At 43.4% G+C, this 17472-nt stretch overlaps 1 long non-coding RNA gene across 4 annotated transcripts; it reads right to left on the bottom strand.

The window, feature by feature from the left end:
• Window positions 1-1086: 1086 nt before the first annotated feature.
• On the bottom strand, window positions 1087-3130 carry LOC127634629 (uncharacterized). 4 transcript variants are annotated; one of them, XR_007969383.1, is made up of 3 exons: window positions 3111-3130; window positions 1707-2020; window positions 1087-1204 (listed from the first exon to the last, which is right to left on the bottom strand). It is a non-coding gene; the product is annotated as an uncharacterized LOC127634629 (long non-coding RNA). The 4 variants fall into 4 exon arrangements; XR_007969384.1 differs by lacking the exon at window positions 3111-3130 and adding an exon at window positions 2739-2769; XR_007969382.1 differs by lacking the exon at window positions 3111-3130 and adding an exon at window positions 2365-2554.
• Window positions 3131-17472: the final 14342 nt, after the last annotated feature.

Raw genomic sequence — 17472 nt, 5'->3', positions numbered from 1 at the left:
TCATAGGGCACATCAATCTCACACTCTTCATAGGGCACATCAACCTCACACTCATAGGGCACATCAATCTCACACTCTTCATAGGGTACATCAACCTCACACTCTCACAGGGCACATCAACCTCACACACTCATAGGGTACATCAACCTCACACACTTCATAGGGCACATCAACCTCACACACTTCAAAGGGCACATGAACCTCACACACTTCATAGGGTACATCAACCTCACACTCTCATAGGGCACATCAATCTCACACTCTTCATAGGGCACATCAACCTCACACACTCATAGGGCACATCAGCTACACACACTTCATAGGGCACATCAACCTCACGCACTTCATAGGGCACATCAATCTCACACTCTTCATAGGGCACATCAACCTCACACTCTTCATAGGGCACATCAACCTCACACACTCATAGGGCACATCAACCTCACACACTCATAGGGCACATCAACCTCACACTCTTCATAGGGCACATCAACCTCACACACTCATAGGGCACATCAACCTCACACTCATAGGGCACATCAATCTCACACTCTTCATAAGGTACATCAACCTCACACTCTCATAGGGCACATCAACCTCACACTCATAGGGCACATCAATCTCACACACTTCATAGGGTACATCAACCTCACACTCTTCATAGTGCACATGAACCTCACACGCTTCATAGGGTACATCAACCTCACACTCATAGGGCACATCAATCTCACACTCTTCATAGTGTACATCAACCTCACACTCATAGGGCACATGAACCTCACACACTTCATAGGGTACATCAACCTCACACTCTCATAGGGTACATCAACCTCACACTCTCATAGGGCACATCAACCTCACACACTTCATAGGGTACATCAACCTCACACACTTCAGATGGCACATCAACCTCACACTCTTCATAGGGCACATCAATCTCACACTCTTCATAGGGCACATCAATCTCACACTCTTCATAGGGTACATCAACCTCACACTCTCATAGGGCACATCAACCTCACACACTCATAGGGTACATCAACCTCACACACTTCATAGGGTACATCAACCTCACACACTTCATAGGGCACATCAACCTCACACTCTTCATAGGGCACATCAATCTCACACTCTTCATAGGGCACATCAACCTCACACACTCATAGGGCACATCAACCACACACACTTCATAGGGCACATCAACCTCACACACTTCATAGGGCACATCAATCTCACACTCTTCATAGGGCACATCAATCTCACACTCTTCATAGGGCACATCAACCTCACACTCTTCATAGGGCACATCAATCTCACACTCTTCATAGGGCACATCAACCTCACACTCATAGGGCACATCAACCTCACACTCTCACAGGGCACATCAACCTCACACACTCATAGGGTACATCAACCTCACACACTTCATAGGGCACATCAACCTCACACACTTCAAAGGGCACATGAACCTCACACACTTCATAGGGTACATCAATCTCACACTCTTCATAGGGCACATCAATCTCACACTCTTCATAGGGCACATCAACCTCATGCAACTCTTCATAGGGTACATCAACCTCACACCTTCATAGGGCACATCAACTCATCATAGGGCACATCAATCTCACACTCTTCATAGGGCACATCAACCTCACACACTCATAGGGCACATCAGCCACACACACTTCATAGGACACATCAACCTCATGCACTTCATAGGGCACATCAATCTCACACTCTTCATAGGGCACATCAACCTCACACTCTTCATAGGGCACATCAAACTCACACACTCATAGGGCACATCAACCTCACACACTCATAGGGCACATCAACCTCACACTCTTCATAGGGCACATCAACCTCACACACTCATAGGGCACATCAACCTCACACTCATAGGGCACATCAATCTCACACTCTTCATAGGGTACATCAACCTCACACTCTCATAGGGCACATCAACCTCACACTCATAGGGCACATCAATCTCACACTCTTCATAGGGTACATCAACCTCACACTCTTCATAGGGCACATCAACCTCACACACTTCATAGGGTACATCAACCTCACACTCATAGGGCACATCAATCTCACACTCTTCATAGGGTACATCAACCTCACACCTCATAGGGCACATCAACCTCACACACTTCATAGGGCACATCAACCTCACACTCTCATAGGGCACATCAACCTCACACACTCATAGGGCACATCAACCTCACACACTTCATAGGGTACATCAACCTCACACACTTCATAGGGCACATCAACCTCACACTCTTCATAGGGCACATCAATCTCACACTCTTCATAGGGCACATCAATCTCACACTCTTCATAGGGCACATCAACCTCACACTCTCATAGGGCACATCAACCTCACACACTCATAGGGTACATCAACCTCACACACTTCATAGGGTACATCAACCTCACACACTTCATAGGGCACATCAACCTCACACTCTTCATAGGGCACATCAACCTCACACTCTTCATAGGGCACATCAACCTCACACACTCATAGGGCACATCAACCTCACACACTTCATAGGGCACATCAACCTCACACACTTCATAGGGCACATCAACCTCACACTCTTCATAGGGCACATCAATCTCACACTCTTCATAGGGCACATCAACCTCACACTCTTCATAGGGCACATCAATCTCACACTCTTCATAGGGCACATCAACCTCACACTCTCATAGGGCACATCAACCTCACACTCTCATAGGGCACATCAACCTCACACACTCATAGGGTACATCAACCTCACACACTTCATAGGGCACATCAACCTCACACACTTCATAGGGCACATCAACCTCACACACTTCATAGGGTACATCAACCTCACACTCTCATAGGGCACATCAATCTCACACTCTTCATAGGGCACATCAACCTCACACACTTCATAGGGCACATCAATCTCACACACTTCATAGGGCACATCAACCTCACACACTCATAGGGCACATCAACCTCACACACTTCATAGGGCACATCAACCTCACACACTTCATAGGGCACATCAACCTCACACCTCATAGGGCACATCAATCTCACACTCTTCATAGGGTACATCAACCTCACACTCTCATAGGGCACATCAACCTCACACACTCATAGGGCACAACAATCTCACACTCTTCATAGGGTACATCAACCTCACACACTTCATAAGGCACATGAACCTCACACACTTCATAAGGTACAGCAACCTCACACTCTCATAGGGCACATCAACCTCACACACTTCATAGGGTACATCAACCTCACCCTCTTCATAGGGCACATGAGCCTCACACACTTCATAGGGTACATCGACCTCACACTCATAGGGCACATCAATCTCACACTCTTCATAGTGTACATCAACCTCACACTCTCATAGGGCACATGAACCTCACACTCTTCATAGGGCACATCAACCTCACACTCTTCATAGGGCACATCAACCTCACACACTCATAGGGCACATCAACCTCACACACTCATAGGGCACATCAACCTCACACTCTTCATAGGGCACATCAACCTCACACACTCATAGGGCACATCAACCTCACACTCATAGGGCACATCAATCTCACACTCTTCATAGGGTACATCAACCTCACACTCTCATAGGGCACATCAACCTCACACTCATAGGGCACAACAATCTCACACTCTTCATAGGGAACATCAACCTCACACACTTCATAAGGCACATGAACCTCACACACTTCATAAGGTACAGCAACCTCACACTCTCATAGGGCACATCAACCTCACACACTTCATAGGGTACATCAACCTCACACTCTTCATAGGGCACATGAGCCTCACACACTTCATAGGGTACATCGACCTCACACTCATAGGGCACATCAATCTCACACTCTTCATAGTGTACATCAACCTCACACTCTCATAGGGCACATGAACCTCACACTCATAGGGCACATCAATCTCACACTCTTCATAGGGCACATGAACCTCACACACTTCATAGGGTACATCAACCTCACACTCATAGGGTACATCAACCTCACACTCTCATAGGGTACATCAACCTCACACTCTCATAGGGCACATCAACCTCACACACTTCATATGGTACATCAACCTCACACACTTCATAGGGCACATCAACCTCACACTCATAGGGTACATCAACCTCACACTCTTCATAGGGCACATGAACCTCACACACTTCATAGGGTACATCAACCTCACACTCATAGGGCACATCAATCTCACACTCTTCATAGTGTACATCAACCTCACACTCTCATAGGGCACATGAACCTCACACTCTTCATAGGGCACATGAACCTCACACACTTCATAGGGTACATCAACCTCACACTCATAGGGTACATCAACCTCACACTCTCATAGGATACATCAACCTCACACTCTCATAGGGCACATCAACCTCACACACTTCATATGGTACATCAACCTCACACACTTCATAGGGCACATCAACCTCACACACTCATAGGGCACATCAACCTCACAATCTTCATAGGGTACATCAACCTCACACACTCATAGGGCATATCAACTTCACACTCTTCATAGGGTACATCAACCTCACACTCTCATAGGGCACATCAACCTCACACTCATAGGGTACATCAACCTCATACTCTTCATAGGGCACATCAACCTCACACTCATAGGGCACATCAACCTCACACTCTTCATAGGGCACATGAACCTCACACTCTTCATAGGGCACATGAACCTCACACACTTCATAGGGTACATCAACCTCACACACTTCATAGGGTACATCAACCTCACACTCTTCATAGGGCACATCAACCTCACACTCCTCATAGGGCACATCAATCTCACACTCTTCATAGGGCACATGAACCTCACACACTTCATAGGGTACATCAACCTCACACTCTCATAGGGCACATGAACCTCACACACTTCATGGGGTACATCAACCTCACACTCTTCATAGGGCACATCAACCTCACACTCATAGGGTACATCAACCTCACACTCTTCATAGGGTACATCAACTTCACACTCTTATTAGGGTACATCAACCTCACACTCATAGGGCACATCAACCTCACACTCATAGGGCACATCAGCCTCACACTCTTATTAGGGTACATCAACCTCACACTCTTCATAGGGCACATTAACCATTCACTCATAGGGTACATCAACCTCACACTCTTATTAGGGTACATCAACCTCACACTCTTCATAGGGCACATCAACCTCACACTCTTATTAGGGTACATCAACCTCACACTCTTATTAGGGTACATCAACCTCACACTCTTCATAAGGTACATCAACCTCACACTCATAGGTCACATCAACCTCACACTCTTATTAGGGTACATCAACCTCACACTCTTCATAGGGCACATCAACCTCACACTCATAGGTCACATCAACCTCACACTCATAGGTCACATCAACCTCACACTCTTATTAGGGTACATCAACCTCACACTCTTCATAGGGCACATCAACCTCACACTCTTATTAGGGTACATCAACCTCACACTCTTCATAGGGCACATCAACCTCACACTCATAGGCCACATCAACCTCACACTTCATAGGGCACATCAACCTCACACTCTTATTAGTGTACATCAACCTCACACTCTTCATAGGGTACATCAACCTCACACTCATAGGGTACATCAACCTCACACACTTCATAGGGTACATCAGCCTCACACACTTCATAGGGTACATCACAATCTCTTGCTGTTTATAGGGTACATCACAACATCAAAATGTGATGTTCTCCAGTTTTTTCAGCCTCAGTCACCATTCACTTTCTCTGCAGGTTTTCCCATACAATGAAAGTGAATGGTGACTGAGATTTACAACTTTGTGTTCTGTGGAAGAAAAAGATTTATACTGGTTTGGAACAACATAAGAATGAGTAAATGATGACAGATTTTTCTTTGTTTTTGGAGAATGATTATTAAATATGTGGACAGCGATGTGGACTGCAGAAAACACACAGGATATGAACAGAAGGGAAATGAGTTCTGTACATCTATATGGATCATTACGTCTCTAATGGGATTGTTCCTCTGAGGTGTTTGTGCATGTACAGTGAACTGAGGGACTGAATAATAAGTGCAACAATGGTGTGTGATTTCACAGAATATTCACTCGAGTGAGCACTTGTTTTAATATAAATGGGAGAAATTAAAACGCCCAATATGGTGAATGTCCCGCCTTACAGGTAAAACAGCCAATCACCTTTTAGATACTGACATCACCTGTCAATCAAGTCAACAATGCACATGTGCATTAGCTGAACCAGACTAAGAAACAGTTTAGCTTAATCTGAAGTGAAGAATCAGCATTTATGATTCCGTCAGGTTTGACTGCTGATATGAAATATGTTCTTTCATCGTAATCTTGATCAACCGTTATTGAGATTTCAGTCTTTCCTTATTCAAGTACACATGAGCTGCACTTTTCTGACCCTGAACACACAGACACACACTCTCATCACTGATAAATATCAGCACAGAATTGTGATGTCACTTCCTGTCTGAAGACTGATTGGCAGTAATGTGTTTATAGTAGTACATGATCTAGACACGATGAGCTGACAGAAATAATAATATTGCACAGATTTTGCACGAAGGACATCAAGCCGAGATTTAAGACATTAACACATCTCACATTGTGACTCACAGTTGTGCACATCATCATGGGAGGATGAACTGTTTATGCAGATGATTCACATTTGAAATAATTCAATAATGAGATTTATTTGTATGATGTGAATGAGGATTTGGGGTGTAAATGTACACATAAATCACTCACTTTTAAACATTTAAAATGACCGCCTTAACAAGCACTATGAAAGCTGTGAGGTCAGTGATGTCATCGACTCTCGTGTGTCATGTGACCGCCGTCACGGATACAAAGACTTTCAGTTCATTTGATTCAGAGGATTCAGCATGACTCATTTGGACTCATTTTGCACTTGTGGAATAAATCGTGACTTTTTATATGTTTGGTTGGTTATATTATATTATGGGATAGATTTAGGCGTAGGGGTGGGGGGGTTAGGTGTTTAAAAATATCTGTATTATTGTGTAACGTAAATATAATAAATATAAATATTATACATTTATTATCAATAAATGTATAATACATTTTGTAACGCCCAATACCCAATGTGCTCTAAGTCCTCGTGGTGGTGTAGTGACTTGCCCCAATCCGGGTGGCAGAGGACGAATCTCAGTTGCCTCCGCGTCTGAGACCGTCAATCCGTGCATCTTATCACGTGACTTGTTGAGCGTGTTACCATGGAGACGTAGCACGTGTGGAGGCTTCACGCTATTCTCTGCGTCATCCACACACAACTCACCACACGCCCCACCGAGAGCGAGAACCACATTATAGTGACCACGAGGAGGTTACCCCATGTGACTCGACCCTCCCTAGCAACCGGGCCAATTTGGTTGCTAAGGAGACCTGACTGGATTCACATTATAGTGACCATGAGGAGGTTACCCCATGTGACTCTACCCTCCCTATCAACCGGGCCAATTTGGTTGCTAAGGAGACCTGACTGGATTCACATTATAGTGACCATGAGAAGGTTACCCCATGTGACTCTACCCTCCCTAGCAACCGGGCCAATTTGGTTGCTAAGGAGACCTGACTGGATTCACATTATAGTGACCATGAGGAGGTTACCCCATGTGACTCTACCCTCCCTAGCAACCGGGCCAATTTGGTTGCTAAGGAGACCTGACTGGATTCACATTATAGTGACCATGAGGAGGTTACCCCATGTGACTCTACCCTCCCTAGCAACCGGGCCAATTTGGTTGCTAAGGAGACATGACTGGATTCACATTATAGTGACCATGAGAAGGTTACCCCATGTGAATCTACCCTCCCTAGCAACCGGGCCAATTTGGTTGCTAAGGAGACCTAACTACTCAGCACACCCAAACTCGCGACTCCAGGTGTGATAGTCAGTGTCAATACTCGCTGAGATACTCAGAACCCCCCACACATGTTTGATATTGTTGATTAGGTTTATGAATGGGGTTGGGTGATCTAAAATATCGATATGATGCAACTAAACTAATAATCATAATGAAACATATATTGATTAAATATGTACAATAAACCCAAGGATTGAGCCTACAGCCACATACACACTAATACAGTTTTGTTTAAATACACATTGATTTCATTATGTTCACGCGTCTCAATGACATTTTATGCCACCAAATATGGGAACATTTTAAAATATCGATTTTCTGATTAATCGCAATCTTCGTTTGAACAATCCAATATCGATCTTTTCCTCTATTCGGCAAGTGTTGCTATCCACTATGCTAATACTTTTACACAATAAAATAATGTAAAACTAATTAAAAAATAAAATGTGTTAAATTAATATTTTCATAATGTACCAATATATAAAAATCTCCCCTTTATAATTAACAGCAAAATAAACATTATAACTGAAATATCCCCAAATGAATCGCAATCAAACGTGTCACTGCGGTTTGGTCTTTGTCACGGGACTGTCCTGACTTTAAGTGGGCTTCAGTGACATTTAAATTGACTCAATATTTGTGTTGTATTTATTTCTGGTTATTAGAGAAACTGTTGAAATAAACAGGAAATAGAGCACAAACAGAGTAACATGGAGAACTACAGTATGAACCGTAGAGATATATGAGGAGGACGATCATCTGTTCAAGACGTGAGCGTCTTTGATTATGATGTAGACTCAAACTGCGGCTCGAAAGACGTGACTCGTCTGAACTCATCTCACTGAACTATGAGTCGTGATGGAGATGACTGTCAGAGCTCTCGAATGGGAATGATTGGTGTTTTATCTGTGTGTGTTTCAGAGAGTATCACGTGTTCTCCTTCTGTACGGAGAACAACACCGAACGCATCGGCTGCTTCTGGCCCAACCCAGATGTGGAACGTTTCATCATCGACGTCCACAAACACTTCTTCTCCAACTGTACGCCGGAGGGCCACGTTTACGTCGACCCGCCCGACGACATGCTCACCCTCCTCATCCTCATCCCCGTCTTCCTCACGCTCGCCATGGTGGTGCTCGTCGTCTGGTGCAGCAAAAGAGGCGACATTCTGGCCTGACGTCTGAACGTTTCTCTTCAAGTTACACGCTGTAAATCTGTGGAAGTATTTTGTGTTGAGATCTCGGATGCACCAGTGAAGATCTTCATCGTTAAATCTGTCAGTGCGTCTACTGTAGATCCTTCATGTTCCGCTGTACGTCAAACGCTTCAGTTCTGCATCGTGGGTTTTGCGTTGAGCTCGCAGTGTCGCTTCTGTGTCAACGTGTTTCTGAGGATCATTAAACTGAACTGCAGCAGCTGATGATCAATTCATTCCTGTTTCATCGTTAATACACAAGTGTGAAGATCTCGGGACTCTTTGGAGATTAATTGGAGGTTTCTGAAGTGACATTTCGGTATTAAGGATTTATTGACTTGTGTACTGTACGGCAATTATTTAATGTTTTAATTAACTTAGAATTAGACCATTTGTCAAACACACACACACACACACTGTACTGTTGTTATTTGTTGAGTTTCATCATTAACTTTCATGTGTGGGCTGCTTTACACAAACAGACTGTGATGAGGACGATGGTGGGACCCCCAATCGGGCTAATCATCTGAGGAGGGGGATAAAGGCAGTTTGGGAGAGAGAGAGCCACACACGGCATCTGCTGCCATTATCCCCCTCCTCAGATGATTAGCCCGATTGGGGGCTGGGCGTGCGTACTCAAGGCCCCGCCCTCCTCCTCGTCACACAGACATTATTTTATCATTGTAGATAAAGCGTCTGTCTTATGGGCCATCAGAGATAAAGATGCTTTAATGATCATCTTTATGAAGCCAAATGTCGAGTGATGGTGATCTGAACATGCATTTTAACTGCTAATCATATATAATCATCAAGACTTATACAATGGCAAGAAAAAGTATGTGAACCCTTTGGGATTAGCCGGTTTTCCGTACAGTAGATGAACGGAGATGTTAACATGTTTCAATGATTCCTTCAAGTCTTTATCTGTTACTCTAGGGATCTGTTTTACCTCACTGAGCATTCTGCGGTGTGTCCTTTGAGTCATCATCACTGGACAACCACTTCTAGTGAGAGTACCCATAGTACTAAATCATCTTTTTGTTATTATTTATATATTTAAGGTCTTCTAGATCATTTGAACCCTTTCCAGCTTTATGCAAAGCAACAATTCTTGACTGTAGGTCTTATGAGATGTTTTCTGTGAGGCATGGTCCACGTCAGCAGACGCTTCTTGTGAATATCAAACTCAAAATGTTTGAGTGATTTTTATAAGTCAAAGTAGCTCTAACCCACACCTCCAATCTTGTTTCATTAATTGGACTCTAATTGGCTCTTGTTGACATCATTAGCGTAGGGGTTCACATACTTTTTCCACCCTACACTGTGAATGTTTGAATGATGTTATCAATATGTACAAGAACAATATGATAATGTGTGTTATTAGATCAAACTGATTGTGTTTGGTCATTATTGTAACTGTTGTAGATTTTAAGACACATTAATACAGAAACGCAGGTCAAATCATTTTGGTTTTGTTTATCGCATTTCACAACACATCATTTCAAAGCCGCTTTACAGAAAATGATTCTTTAGCAAAAAAAACTGTAATATAGGTCACATACTTTTTCTTGCCACTGAATTAAAATATACAACCACAAGTGACGATTATCAGGGCCCAAGCAGTTTGGGAAAGTGCAGAAAAGAGACCCTCATGACAAAAAGTTATCAAAAGAAATTTGATTCATCATATAATTTAGAACGAGATGTCAGCAACCCGAGCCGGGCCCGAAAAACAGCAGGTTTGGGTCATTTTTTCAAGTATGACTTCAAGGGTTCGGGATTGTAATGAAAAATAAACGGTCCCGCTTGCATCATGCACGCGCTCTTACTCACACACACAGGCTAAAAGATGAGTTCAGGGTTGTTCAACGGGAATGTGTTTTGCACGCATCTACTCTGTTTTTTTTTTTAAATCTGACAGTGCCGATCATGTTGGGTAGGGTTCTGATGCACGGTCTCGGGTACGGGTCGGATTCAGGTTAAGGCCCGTGCAGACCTCTACTTAGAACAGTGTTTCTAAACTGGTGTGTCGGGACCCAAAAGTGGGGCGCAGGTCGGTTTGGATAGGGTCATGGATGCCTAGGTTCTTCCTCCATTGAACATTTTTTGGTGGTCACCCAAGTGAAATTTCAGGGAGGCAAACAGTTTGATAATCTGCCGTTCGTCACTTTATACGCACTACATATGCTTCACATTTGCAAAACTATATTTTTGAGGTGCGATTGAAGCCTTGATTTCGTGCAAGTGTGGCGCGATCATCACCGAACCACACGCACCAATAATTTGCCCTGCTCTTCCCTACTTTGTCAACCGGGCTTCCATGGATATCACGCCGCAAACCACAAAACTGATGTTGGGAGGCCACTTGATTTTTCTAATGTAAAATCAGTTTCCCGAAGCAAAACCAGCTGAAATTCTCTGATTTACAAGAGTTGAGCCAGTGATTTTGTTTGGAATTTAACTTTTCAATCTACTGTCCAACATCTGGACTATTTGACAACTCAAAATTATTTGGACTACTATTTGTCATGAGGATATACTCAGGGAATATACTCATGGAGATATTGGCACATGTAAAAGTGTGTTTTATAGCGCCACCTAGGGTCGGATGGGGGAGTTTTTGTGCACGTGAGTAGGGGGCGGGATTTGGAGCAATTCTGCCAAATTTAGTGTCTCAGCACCTTCTGTGTTTGGACCCCTCATTGAGAACTAGGAATTGGATTATCACACATGAAAATAAGAGCGTCACATTTCTGCTTTTCAACACTTGAAGTGGCTCATTTACTTCCATGATATGTGTATTAATGTAGAGATTTTTCAGTCAAATCAACATTATGCCACACATGCTGTTGGATAGTATTTGTCTTGTATTGATCCCAGAACATTCCTTCAACATTGAATAGATCAAACTGAAAATAAACATGTTAGAGTTACCGCAAAACACAAATTCTGATATTCTGGTGTACTGTGATTGATTCAATGCAACGGAAAATGTGCCAACTCAATAATGACTGAATGCATTATTTCAGATCTGTTTTCAGCACAGCAGTTAGTGATCACAATTGTTTCAGGCTGCTGGTATTATTTATATGAATAGGAAAAGCTGTGTATTGTGTGTGACTTAAAGACACAAACAAAAGACAATAGTCTCTCTGAAACGTCTCGCCTGGTATTCTCTCACACTGCAGGAAGGATATTAAAGTCTTTCCCAGTGCAGCCCATGAATAACAGGAAACGCTGGTTAAGATTTCACCAAAAGAGCTGCAGGAACCGCTGCCATATTTTCCCAAACACACGCTGTAGTTCACATGTTACAAACGCCTTTATTGAGACTGAAGCACACATCATAGATCTGCCCATATTCATGTGTCTGTGTTTACACTGAGGGATAATGTCATGTTTTACAGTAATATTTCAGCAACATTAATCACACATATATTCATATATTCGATCACATATTCTTGTGATGTTTGTGTTCTCTGTGTGTATTATTGGCTCTTGCCTTGAGAATCAGATGAAGTCCATTGAAAGGAAGTTGTTTTTAGAGTTGAGCGCCTGCAGCACATGTTTCCTGTTTACTTAATATATCACACACTACCGAGTGCACATTCACGCAGAAGCACACTGAGCTAATTATAACAGCAGACATGTTTCCGGTACATTAGTGTTTCTGTGCTGCTGTGGATGTGAGATTATTATTTGAAATCCTGAACTGTATACTGTATATATTATAAACCGATCTCAGATCAGATATTAATAAGCATCACTACTCAATATCTCATGTTACGAAGCAGTAAACTTAAGAGATGCAAAGACTCTGTTACTGTAGAGGGGTTATACTCATAGAGTATTGGAAAAGGGGCAATAGATATAGGAAATTATTTTTACAAAATTTGAATGAGATGCTTTTTTGAGTAACAAAGGAAGATAATACTCACGATAACTACTTTAGAAAAGGGTGCATGATTTTCTGTTCATTGCAATCACATTTCGAGCATTGCTTATCGTGCAAACAGGTCTGTGGAGGATGCAGTCAACATGGGATTGCATCATATCCTGCAACATCTGGACAGACCAGGGACATATGCAATGATCCTTATTATGGACTTCAGTTCGGCTATCAACACCATCATCCCAGCTATTCTCCAGAATAAACCACACCAACTCTCTGTTCCCACGTCTATCTGTCAGTGGATCACCAGCTTTCTGACGGACAGGCAGCAGTTAGTGAGACTGGGAACATGCACTTCTGTACGACCTAACCTGACCTGACCTGACCTAACCTAACCTAACCTGACCTAACCTGATATAACATAACCTGACCTAACTTGACCTGACCTAACCTGACCTAACCTAACCTGACTTAACCTAACCTGACCTGACCTAACCTAACTTAACCTAACCTGACCTAACCTGATCTAACCTAACCTGACCTAACCTGAGCTAACCTAACCTGACCCAACCTAACCTAACCTAACCTGATCTAACCTAACCTGACCTAACCCTAACCTAACCTGATCTAACCTGACCTAACCTAACCTGACCTAATCCTAACCTAACCTGACCTGACCTAACCCTAAACTGATCTAACCTAACCCTAACCTGATCTAACCTGACCTAACCTAACCCTAACCTGACCTAACCTGATCTAACCTAACCTGACCTAAACTAACCCTAACCTAACCTAACCTGATCTAACCTAACCTGACCTAACCTAACCTGACCTAATCCTAACCTAACCTGACCTAATCCTAACCCAACCTGACCTGACCTAACCCTAAACTGATCTAACCTAACCCTAACCTGATCTAACCTAACCTAACCTGATCTAACCTAACCCTAACCTGACCTAACCTAACCTGATCTAACCTAACCTGACATAACCTAACCCTAACCTGACCTGATCTAACCTAACCTAACCTAACCTAACCTGATCTAACCTGACCTAACCTAACTCTAACCTGATCTAACCTGAGCTAACCTAACCTAACCTGATCTAACCTAATCTAACCTGATCTAACCTAACCTGACACAACCTAACCTAACCCTAACCTGATCTAACCTGACCTAACCCTAACCTAACCTGATCTAACCTAACCTGACATAACCTAACCCTAACCTGACCTGATCTAACCTAACCTAACCTGATCTAACCTAACCTGAGCTAACCTAACCCTAACCTGACCTAACCTGATCTAACCTAACCTGACATAACCTAACCCTAACCTGACCTGACCTAACCCTAAACTGATCTAACCTGACCTAACCTAACTCTAACCTGATCTAACCTAACCTAACCCTAACCTAACCTAACCTGATCTAACCTAACCTGACATAACCTAACCTAACCCTAACCTGACCTAACCTAACCTAACCTGATCTAACCTAACCTGACCTAACCTGAGTTAACCTAACCCTAACCTGACCTAACCTAACCCTAACCTGACCTAACCTAACCTGATCTAACCTAACCTGACATAACCTTACCTAACCCTAACCTGACCTGACCTAACCCTAAACTGATCTAACCTGACCTAACCTAACTCTAACCTGATCTAACCTGACCTAACCTAACCCTAACCCTAACCTAACCTGATCTAACCTAACTTGACATAACCTAACCTAACCCTAACCTGACCTGATCTAACCTAACCTAACCTAACCTAACCTGAGCTAACCTAACCTAACCTGAGCTAACCTAACCCTAACCTGACCTAACCTAACCTGATCTAACCTAACCTGACATAACCTAACCTAACCCTAACCTGACCTGACCTAACCCTAAACTGATCTAACCTGACCTAACCTAACTCTAACCTGATCTAACCTGAGCTAACCTAACCTAACCCTAACCTAACCTGATCTAACCTAATCTAACCTGATCTAACCTAACATGACCTAACCTGAGCTAACCTAACCCTAACCTGATCTAACCTAACCTGACCTAACCTGAGCTAACCTAACCCTAACCTGATCTAACCTAACCCTGACCTGACTAACCCTAAACTGATCTAACCTGACCTGACCTGACCTAACCCTAAACTGATCTAACCTGACCCAACCCAACCTAACCCTAAACTGATCTAACTTGACCTAACCTAACCTGACCTAACCTGAGCTAACCTAACCTAACCCTAACCTAACCTGAGCTAACCTGACCTGATCTAACCTAACCTGACCTAACCCTAACCTAACCTGACCTAATCTGACCCTAACCTGACCTAACCTGATCTAACCTAACCTAACCCTAACCTGACCTAACCTGAGCTAACCTAACTGACCTAACCTAACCTGATCTAACCTAACCTAACCCTAACCTGACCTAACCTGATCTAACCTAACCTAACCTAACCCTAACCTGACCTAACCTGAGCTAACCTAACCTAACCCTAACCTGAGCTAACCTGACCTGATCTAACCTAACCTGACCTGACCTAACCTAACCTGAACTAACCTAACCTAACCTGACCTAACCTGATCTAACCTAACCTAACCTGACCTAACCTGACCTAACCCTGACCCTAAACTGATCTAACCTATCCTGACCTAACCCTGACCCTGACCCTAACCTAACCTAACCTGACCTGACCTGACCTGACCTAATCTAACCCTAACCTGACCTGATCTAACCTAACCTAACCTGATCTAACCTAACCTAACCTGAGCTAACCTAACCCTAACCTGACCTAACCTAACCTGATCTAACCTAACCTGACATAACCTAACCTAACCCTAACCTGACCTGACCTAACCCTAAACTGATCTAACCTGACCTATCCTAACTCTAACCTGATCTAACCTGAGCTAACCTAACCTAACCCTAACCTAACCTGATCTAACCTAATCTAACCTGATCTAACCTAACATGACCTAACCTGAGCTAACCTAACCCTAACCTGATCTAACCTAACCTGACCTAACCTGAGCTAACCTAACCCTAACCTGATCTAACCTAACCCTAACCTGACCTGACTAACCCTAAACTGATCTAACCTGACCTGACCTGACCTAACCCTAAACTGATCTAACCTGACCCAACCCAACCTAACCCTAAACTGATCTAACTTGACCTAACCTAACCTGACCTAACCTGAGCTAACCTAACCTAACCCTAACCTAACCTGAGCTAACCTGACCTGATCTAACCTAACCTGACCTAACCCTAACCTGACCTAATCTGACCCTAACCTGACCTAACCTGATCTAACCTAACCCTAACCTGACCTAACCTGAGGTAACCTGATCTAACCTAACCTAACCTAACCCTAACCTGACCTAACCTGAGCTAACCTAACCTAACCCTAACCTGAGCTAACCTGACCTGATCTAACATAACCTGACCTGACCTAACCTAACCTGAACTAACCTAACCTAACCTAACCTAACCTAACCTAACCTAACCTAACCTACTAACCTGACCTAACCTGATCTAACCTAACCTGACCTAACCCTGACCCTAAACTGATCTAACCTATCCTGACCTAACCCTGACCCTGACCCTGACCCTGACCCTAACCTAACCTGACCTGACCTGACCTAATCTAACCTAACCTGACCTAACCCTGACCCTAAACTGATCTAACCTAACCTGACCTAACCCTGACCCTAAACTGATCTAACCTATCCTGACCTAACCTGACCTGACCTAATCCTAACCTGACCTAACCTAACCTGACCTAACCTGACCTGACCCTGACCCACTATTGATCTTCACCAGTGCAGTATAAAGCCTGTTATTGACGCTCTACACACACTTTATTCTTAATCATTGTTTTTTCCTGTGAGATAGATTGTTTGCATCTTTTGCCCTCTCTCTGTACTTGTTTATTCTTTCTCCTCCTGAAAATAAATGATTATCCTCTTTTTATTTTTAAATCTGGACTCTTATTTGACTCTTGACAGCGTCTTGAATATTGTTTGTTTGAGCGAACACAAAATGGCTCGTAACAGTAAAGTCAAAAACACATTGTAAAGCAGATCAATGGAAAGGAGGAGGCGAGAACTGGCTTGGCGATATAAACAATATTTTAATGATTAACTTAAACAAAAGACAAACTCACACATGACGGACATGTCCGTAAACGATTTCTCTCTCCCGCACAATCCTCCGCAGTCAGCCTTTATCCCTCTCGGAGGCTTGATTAGCCTGTTAGGGACCGGGTGTGTGTGATCACGACCCGCCCTCCGCCCTGCCACACACACATTTCAACAGCTCACATTAGTGACGGGAAGAGCTGTATTTCCATTCATGTGAGCTTTAATTTCTATAAAGACTTGTGCTTGTGATTTCT

The sequence above is a fragment of the Xyrauchen texanus genome, chromosome 41 (assembly GCF_025860055.1).
Source record: "Xyrauchen texanus isolate HMW12.3.18 chromosome 41, RBS_HiC_50CHRs, whole genome shotgun sequence".
Taxonomy (NCBI): domain Eukaryota; kingdom Metazoa; phylum Chordata; class Actinopteri; order Cypriniformes; family Catostomidae; genus Xyrauchen; species Xyrauchen texanus.
This window is presented reverse-complemented; position numbering and strand designations above follow the sequence as displayed.